The following is an 8,861-nucleotide window of genomic DNA, read 5'->3' as shown; positions in this document are numbered from 1 at the left end:
AAGTGATTATTCAAACCCATGAAGAAATTATTCAAACCCCCTTGGTCATCTACCTCTGACCAAGGCCTGGTCCACTCTCTGCCTGTAGGGCCCTTCACTCAACTCTTTCCTTGGAGAATTCATCCTTAGAGGCCACCGATTCCTTGCCCAGGTATTCTTCCTTATGGCTCCCACAACACCTGGCACTTACCTGTAATGAGACATTCTTCATAGTCCTTTGATTATTGCTCTCTCATCTTTAGGGTGTCATCAGCAGAGACCAATGCCTGGCACAAGTTGGTTCTCAATTATAGTTGAGTTTTAAAAAAAAAACCCTTTTCTATATACATGTAGGTATTCATTCATCTATGTGTTCAATCATTTAGTAAATAGTTACCAAGTCGCTACATGCTCAGCAAATTTCTGAGTGCTAGAGATACAGGAATGAGCAAACAGGCATAGCCCCTGTGCTCATAGGACTTACATTCTAGAACAGGGTCAGCAAGCTCTTTCTGTAAAGGGCCAGATAAGAAATATTTTGGGCTTTGTTGACCGCACAGTCTCTACTGCAACTACTCAGCTCTTCAGTTGTCATGTGAAAACAGCCAAAGACAATATGTACCCCAATAACATTTTATTTACAAAACAGGCAGCAAGCGTGATTTGTCCCTTGAGCTGTAGATTGCCAATCCTTGTTCTAGAGAAGACAAGTAATACATAAATATAAAACTCAAGTAGTAAGTTTAAAGTAACTTTTTGTTTAAAAACTAAAAGGCTAGAGAGGAGGGGAGGTGCAATTTAGATCAGATGGTCAGGGAAGGCCTCTGTGAGGAGATGGCCTTTGATGGATATCTGCATGAGTGAGGGAGCAAGCCAGAGGGCAGACAGGGCCAAGGCTGAAGCAGGAATGTGCTGGGGGTCTTCAGGAAATGGTGACAAGGCTGGTATGGCAGGAATAGTGCAAGTAGGGGAAGGGTGTGAGAGCTGAGGTTGGAGGTCACGGGGGTCAGATTACATTACTCTGTGGACTTGGGAGTCCATTCTTCATGTGACAGGAAGCCCTTGGAGGTTTTGAGGGAATGACATGTTCCAAGTTTCTACCATTGAGCAGAAGGCGTTGGGTGACTTCACAGCCCCCACTGGTCCACATAGCGGTTGGGTTTGGGTGTATTAGGAAAAAGTGCTTCCTTTAAAAGGAAGCAGCCTTGCTTTCAGCCTCTTCCAAATGTCCCTGGTTGGTGTACAGCCAGCCCACGGAGCTGTGCATCGTCGTCTCTGGTGCTACTGAGGTTACTTAAGAAATTCCCATTCAAATGGCATTCTTGAGACTTTCTAGACTTTGGCATGTTGGTATGCAAATTATTGTCACTAAGGCCATGGTTTTGGGGCTCCAGCTCAGCTGTTCAAATAAGGGGTGTCGAATCCTAAGGGTGATCTTTCTTTTCCCATGAAAGGAGTTGCAGCCAATTCCTGAGACCTATCACCACTGGGACAAGCACTTCCTCATTTTGGGGTGATGCAGGGCAGTATAGATGAAGAAACAGAGCAGGGAGTACGTAGCAAAGGTACCTCTCGAAGTCAGGAAACTGTGTAAAAGGAACCTTGTGGTGATAATGATGGTTTTCTTTTCCTAGTCTTTGTGAACTACAGGTGCTGGGAAAGCCTGTCACACATTTGCATGCAGGTCAAATTTCTCAAAAATCTGAGCCACAACAGCCTGCGAGCAATATGGAACAAAGGCTGGAGCTTCCCTGTTGGGCTTTTGATCTGAATGGAACAAGTCCAGTCGTGGACTCACAATTTGTTAGTTGGTCTTCCCTTTTTCTTATTACTTGGACAGGAAATCTAATAGAAAAGGTGAAGGAATGAAAGGCATTTTCATCGTCATCTTTAAATACCAATGATAGGTGACTCTTGGGCTTCCAAAATAATTCCAAACCAGGGATTTTCAACCAATGATCTGCAAGAATTTTTAAAACATGCAGTACCTGGCTACTTAGTCAGGGGCACTGACCTCTTTTCCCTTAGGTTGTCATATATAAAGAAAATGGCAACAGCCAACACAACAACAGCTGCCCAGTGTGAATGAATCAAAATTATACCTATTTTTTGTCAGATGAACAAAAAATATATACTTCTTGGTGTGCCACAGAATTTTAGTAATTATATTATGTCATGAGATGAAAAAAGATTGAAAATCACTGCTCTAGACAAACTCATCATGGACCAATATCTTTTACTTTCCTATGAACTTTTGGAGGTTTTCACACCAGGAATGAAGCAGTGCTTTCCAAACAGAGTGGATTTTACCTAAAAGTGTTGTCAGCTGAGTCATGAGGAAAACTGTGGTTCATTCTTTTCCCATTGTTGTCTTAATTAGGCGTGCAATTTTCCCTAATCTCACATGCACACAATCTTTGACTTTTTACTCCAAGGTTTGACTAAGGATCGTGTAGCATCTACTGTAGCATATTCTAAAGATGAGAAAATGAGATCAACTTAAACATAAATATTCCTATGCTGGTCGCTAGGGACAAACACAATTTGGTTGCCTCAATTTAGAACAATAAAGATGAAAGTGATGGGATAATGTCATTATTTTGTGATAATTAGCATCTTCCAAGCTCTCATAGAGGATGAGAGATGTAACCCCATTGTTGGGCTTTACACCTAGATCTGACATTCATAGTTGATAGGAGCTATCTGACTAACAGGTCTGAAAATATCGAACTGCCAAACACATGTTATTTTTCATCTGTCCTCTCTGTTTTCTAGGCAAAATGGGTACTTGCTAAATATTCTCTGTTGAACAAACAGGGCAAGTAGAAATATAGCTTGGGTTGCAGTACAAGAGAGTTTTTGATGGTTAATCTCGCCATGCCGTACTCGGGGAGACTTAACTCATGTCCTGATGCTGGGCCTGAAGATCTATTTGGGGAGTAAATGGGCAGCTCCAAGCTACTGTCTCAAAGGCTACAGAATATAGCCCCAGGGCAGGTGGTGAAGAAACCGGGCTTTTAGGCTTGTTATTTGCTTTTCTCCACTTGGCTTATTCAGACCTCCTCCTTGGAAATAAGATGTTATGCTAGGGCAGTGGTTGGCAAACTGCGGCCCCTTGAGTGTGGCTCTTCCACAAAATACCACGTGCGGGCGTGCACGTACAGTACGATTGAAACTTTGTGGCCACACTCAAGGGGCCAAAGAGACGCATGTGGCTCGCGACCACTGTGCTAGGGGAAACAGGACTGAAAGCAAACCTCGATTCTCCCAAGTTCCAGTAAAGCAGCCTCCACTCTTACTCAGTGAGTGAGAGAGTGAGAACACAGGAAGCCAAACTCCGTCACCAAAGAGCCCAAAAAGGGGACCTAAAAGATTTTTTTTTCAAGGGAGAAGCATTAACAAAATGATGGGGAAGACACAAAATAGAAGAACAGAGAAAGAAGAAAGAGGAAGTAGAATTCACCGAGGGAAATAAAAATAAGACATTAATTTATTGAAATGTAAACAGAAGGCAATTACACCCAACCTACTCTAGTCCATCATACTTGCCAAAATTATAACTCAGACATGGGACTCATATCACCTATCTGTCTCAGAATTTTCAAAACAAAGGCAGGAGGTTTGCTGGTTAGCAGCAGCAATGGTGTGCTGGTTATCTGTTTCCTGCTCTGTATCTATCCAGGTGTCTTGCACATAAAAGGATTTCAACAGAGTGAAATAATCAGTAATTTATGTCAGCCTGGCTGGCATGGCTCAGTGGTTGAGCGTCAACCTATGAACCAGGAGTCATGGTTCGATTCCCGGTCAGGGCACATGCCCGGGTTGTGGGCTCGATCCCCATGGGGGCATGCAGGAGGCAGCTGATCAATGATTCTCTCTCATCATTGATGTTTCTATCTCTCCCTCTCCCTTCCTCTCTGAAATCAATAATAAAATAATAATAATTTATGCCATGTCTACACTGGCAAAGTGAAATTGCCAGGAGAAAAAGAGATTAAAAAAAAAAAAAAGACCCAAATAGTCCACATGAATAAAAAGATTTATTACACTTTTGGGCCAGACCCATGGTCCACTGAGCTCCCTACTCTGACTCTAGTGGAGTAACAAAGGCTGTGGAAGGCCAGGGGTGTAGGAATCCAGAGCCACCATTCAGTCCAACTGGTGCCTTGGTGAACTGCTCATTTCCCTACTTCATCAAGACAGATCCGGTGTGAGTGAGCTACCTGCTACTAACTCTTACTTGCAGTGTAGGCATCATGTTATAGTGAGATCATCTCCTTCATGCAGTGTAGTAGAACATGACCTTCATATGACCCCCTCCACCTCTTCACAGCTTAATGGGATGAAAGCCTGCTAACCTGTTGGAGAAAGAGACTTACTTAGTTCTGGCCACTCAACTCCAGACTCCTAGAAGAATTTGACCATATGGCCACCAGCCAGGTATTTGGGGAAGTCCATGTTTTTTTGTGTTTTTTTTTTTCATTTAAGTGAGATAAATCAAAGAAAATATGAGGGGAATAGCATCTACTATAGGATTTTCCCCCAGACCTTTTTTTTTTCTTTTCTTTTTAGTAGCTTTATCTCTGAGCTGCTGTGCCCAAGACATACCAACTCACTGGGCCACATTTAGAGTAATTAACAGTCTGTTTCCTTTACCCTCATTTGTTGTAGGATGTCCAGCCACACAGAATCTTCGGTAGGCATTTTTGGTGATTGTGAAGAGGTATCTCTTGAATTCTGTGAGCAAGTTGTCTTGAACAAGGGCATCTGCCATCGTCCTCCTCCAGGGCTTGGGTCTCACCAGAGATGTCTTTCACCAGAATCCCAACCCAAACCCTTTACAATAATCGTAGCTTGTGAAGCATCAAAGGACATTAAACATTTGTGATCATGGGAACGTGACCGTTGACCTATTCCTAGAAATGGGCTGCAATGCACTCCCTCGCTTAAGTGGAGAAAATTCTAAAACTGAGAGCCTTCCTGATGATGGCAGGACTGGTCAGGCTGCGGTCATTTGATGGATTTGAGTAGGATGGGAAAACAACAGAAGTAATGAGAAGCCCAATTCCTTTTCACTTCTCACATGCCAACGTGATTTTAGAAAATGAAGACAAACCATTCATTGTGGGATTTCTTCTTACTTTAGAAGGAAACTTCCTCAGGTGAGAGCAGGGACCTCCTTTTCCTTCCGTAAGGACCTGCACTGGATGTTTTCTCGTGAAACAGGTAGCTGTGCCCACACACTCGCCCTGGTGTACTGTCTGCAGAGGACCATCCTCACCGCTTTCTCTCTTCCAGAAACATCCTTTCGAAACTGGATAATCCTTCATCCAAATGAAGGAAATATTCTATATCCTCCCTAACGTCCATCTACAGCTGCCTTTCCCGGGGACCTCTGTTCTCTCTGAAATCCAGAAATGGAAGATGCTTTTGAAAACTTGCACCTTTTCAAAATAGTGACTCTGGGTGCCCTCTGCTGGTACTCTAAGTTCTTCAGCTGTATACTAGTGACAGCAAAGCAGGAAGCCGGGCAAGAATTATTGAAAACAAACAAACATATACACACATTTATGCATTTATATATATGTATGTATATGTGTACATGTATATTTTAACCTTTTTTGCTCAGAGGTCCCTTTGAGGAAAGGAATCGGGGAAGATGAGGAAGGTAAGCATCACTGATCCTGCAATGCATTTCCCAGGCAGCCTGCAGATGAGAGACCAAGCTGCCCTGCAGCCCTCTGGCCGACTCAGGGACTCCCGGGCATGTTCCTCTGGAGCCTGATTAAATGGGGCCTCCTCTCCCGGAGCAGCCAGCCTGGCAGTGTTCCAGCTGTACCACCGTGATTAGCAGCCAAGTTTGGGGTTCTTTATTTCCCTCTGGGCCTCCCTTCCCCAACCCCACCTTTAATCCCTGTGGCAATGCTGCCTCTGAGGCCCTTGGAGGTCAGAGATCTCAGAAGGGTCGTGGAGCAAAGCTGGCAAGTAGGCGGAGTGTGCACTGCAGCACCATTTTCATCTTTCATGAACAGCGTGGACATTTTACCTGGATCCCTTGTGCTCTGCCCCTACATTGCTTCCTCCCCCAGTCACTTCCGACTCAGATTAACTGAGTGCTTGGAAATAGTGGGGGGCAATGCCAGAGGCAGACCTGGAAGAGAGGGAGTGGGGCCAGTATGTTAATGCACTAGCAGCCCACGCCCCCTTCTCAGGCATTCCATTTATCTGGACTTGACTCTGTCGTATGTAAGACTGAGATAAAAAAAGAATGACCAGTTTATGAAAAACGTGTGAAGTACTTAAAAGCGTATCATGGCAGACTATACCTTTTAACTAAAGTCTGCTGTTAATTCATTCACTCTTACAACAAATACTAAGGCCCCATGATATGTATAATATGCTACATAGGCACTTTGGGATCATTTAAAACAAATGTAGACTACTGTGGCCTTCAGGAGACACCATAGATACTTAGAGAGAAAACTTCTGTGACAACACCAGGCAATGGACTTTACGTGTCAAAATCAGTGACATACACAATTGGTGCTGTGAAAGGCGAGGAAAGGTCCTCCGCTATCTTTGCCACAAGATGATGTGAGTATTGCCCGGGACTTATTATTTATCCCAATTGTGATCATGTGGTCATTGGCTCACTTATCTGTTTAATCTCTGCTCCTCTTGCAGAATGAAAGCTCCATAAGAACAGAGCACTTTTTAATCCCGTTGTTTTGATTCCATGTTAGCAAATAAAAAATATTTCAATCAGAATTACAATATCAATTTTTGTTCATTTATATTTTTAAAGTAATGCCATTAAAGCCAACTTAATTCCTTGATCCATTTTAAATGTAATATATTCAAGCCATTTCCTTTAAATTTTTTTGTTTCATTTTTTCTGAAATATTTCCATTGAAATCAATTCACAATGATTTGGTTCACCACGTATTTTTTTATGCATAATGCATAGCAAATGTGATTGATCACAGCTTCTGCCATTGTGATTTTTTTAAATGGATATTTTATGTATTGAGTTTAATTTTCTCAAATCTGTAGATTTTAAAATGCTTTAAATTTGAATCTTGGGTTATTTTTTTCAAGCCCTGTGCAGTTTGCCTTCGTTTACGTGTGTGTGTGTGTGTGTGTGTGTGTGTGTGTGTGTGTGTGGATGATGGGGCCCTGGCTGAGGTTCTACCATCAATGGCCAGAAATATTAAGTGAGGAAGTCTACAGTTCCAGCCCTCATCTGACTACAACCACGAGATCCTTTGTAAGGACTGCCTGGTGGAGCCCAGCCAAATTCAAGGAGAATGAGAAATGATAAAATGACTGTTGTTGTTTTAAGCCACTAAATTCTGGAGTGCTTTTGACACAGCAGCAGATAACCAACACTGTCCTGACATGACCTAATTAAAGAGATATCCTTTCGTCTCTTTCTCATACTGTGTACTCACCAGGATGAGTTTTGGATTCAGGAGCAATAGACATTTACAATAAGTGAAAACACTCTACAAAGGCACATACAGAATTAGGGAATAAGATGTCCTGTCCAGTGAAATAGTCTCATTTAAAGAATAAGAACATGCTTCAGGCAAATTGCTGAAGAGTAGGTAGGTGCTTTAGGCAAGCTATTGAATGCAAAGAAACACCACTTTACAAAGAAATCAAAGAATAAAATGCTCACTATAAACTGAACATGCTTTTTCTCTGACTTTTTTTAGCCTTCAGAATCATTACTATTTTGGGGTGAATGTTAGGCATATTGGTTACCTCTGTGCTAAGCTGCCCCCTCAGTAAGGCTTCTGGTGACAGGTCACATAGCCCAGTTCTCATGGTGGACAGAGCACTAGCTGCCCGCTGCACAGAGCAGCCAGGCTGGGCAGGTCACTGCTGCTATTCATTACTCACAAAATTCTTTTTTGTTGTTTTTTGCTAATGAATGGCTGTTAACTCTAACAACCAGGGCCACACCACCCAGGGTCATTTGAATGCTCTTTGTGCATGCTGGAGAAGGTAAATGATAAGGTGGGGGACAGGAAACATACCCTGTTATTCCCTAGGACTTTGAAGGTAGAGAAGTCCAAATGGGTGTGTGTGTGTGTGTGTGTGTGTGTGTGTGTGTGTGTTTGCCAAACACAAGACACATAAGATGCAATTAAGAGTTTGTCGACACCCTGGATGGTTTGGCTCAGTGAATAGAACACTGGCTTGCAGATCGAAGGGTCCCAGCTTTGATTCTGGTCAAGGGGACGTACCTCAGTTGCAGACTCCTCCCTGCCAAGGCCCCTGCAGTAGGCAATCAATCAATGTGTTTCTCTCACATTGATATTTCTCTCTTTCCCTGTCTCTTCCACTGTCTCTAAAAATTTATAAAAAAATATCCTCAGGTGAGGATTTAAAAAAAAAAAAGATTCTGTGAAGGCAGAGAATTTTCTTTAAAGGGGGCTACCAATGTTTCACAGAGCATAAGCAAAGAAATTCTTTCGGTATTTCTGAGCAGGAGGAAGAATTAATGTGTTTATATAATTCTTCAACTAGGTGCAAATATTGGCAATGCTACCGACAGTAACATAGTTACTGTTCACATAGCATGTACTTTGTACCAGGCACTGTCCTGCAATGTCATCTGTCTCATTCCATCTTCACAGCAAGCCTGGGAGGTGGGCACTATGCTATCTCTGGTCCCACAAGTAAGGAAGCTGAGGTGAGCCCATGCCCCACAGTGAGCCGTCTCTGAAGAGATTCTCCCTTTTCTTCTCTGAAGAGACATAATGTGGTACAAGAGGGAGGGTATGAGACTAGGAATCTGGATTTGAACTTCAGCTCCAACGCAAACTAACTATCCCAATTTGGCAAGTCATTTCCTCAGCCTGAAAGATGAGGCT

The sequence above is a fragment of the Myotis nattereri genome (assembly GCF_964212035.1).
Source record: "Myotis nattereri genome assembly, chromosome: 4".
NCBI lineage: Eukaryota > Metazoa > Chordata > Mammalia > Chiroptera > Vespertilionidae > Myotis > Myotis nattereri.
The sequence above is the reverse complement of the archived record's forward strand: the minus strand, read 5'-3'. Positions refer to the sequence as shown.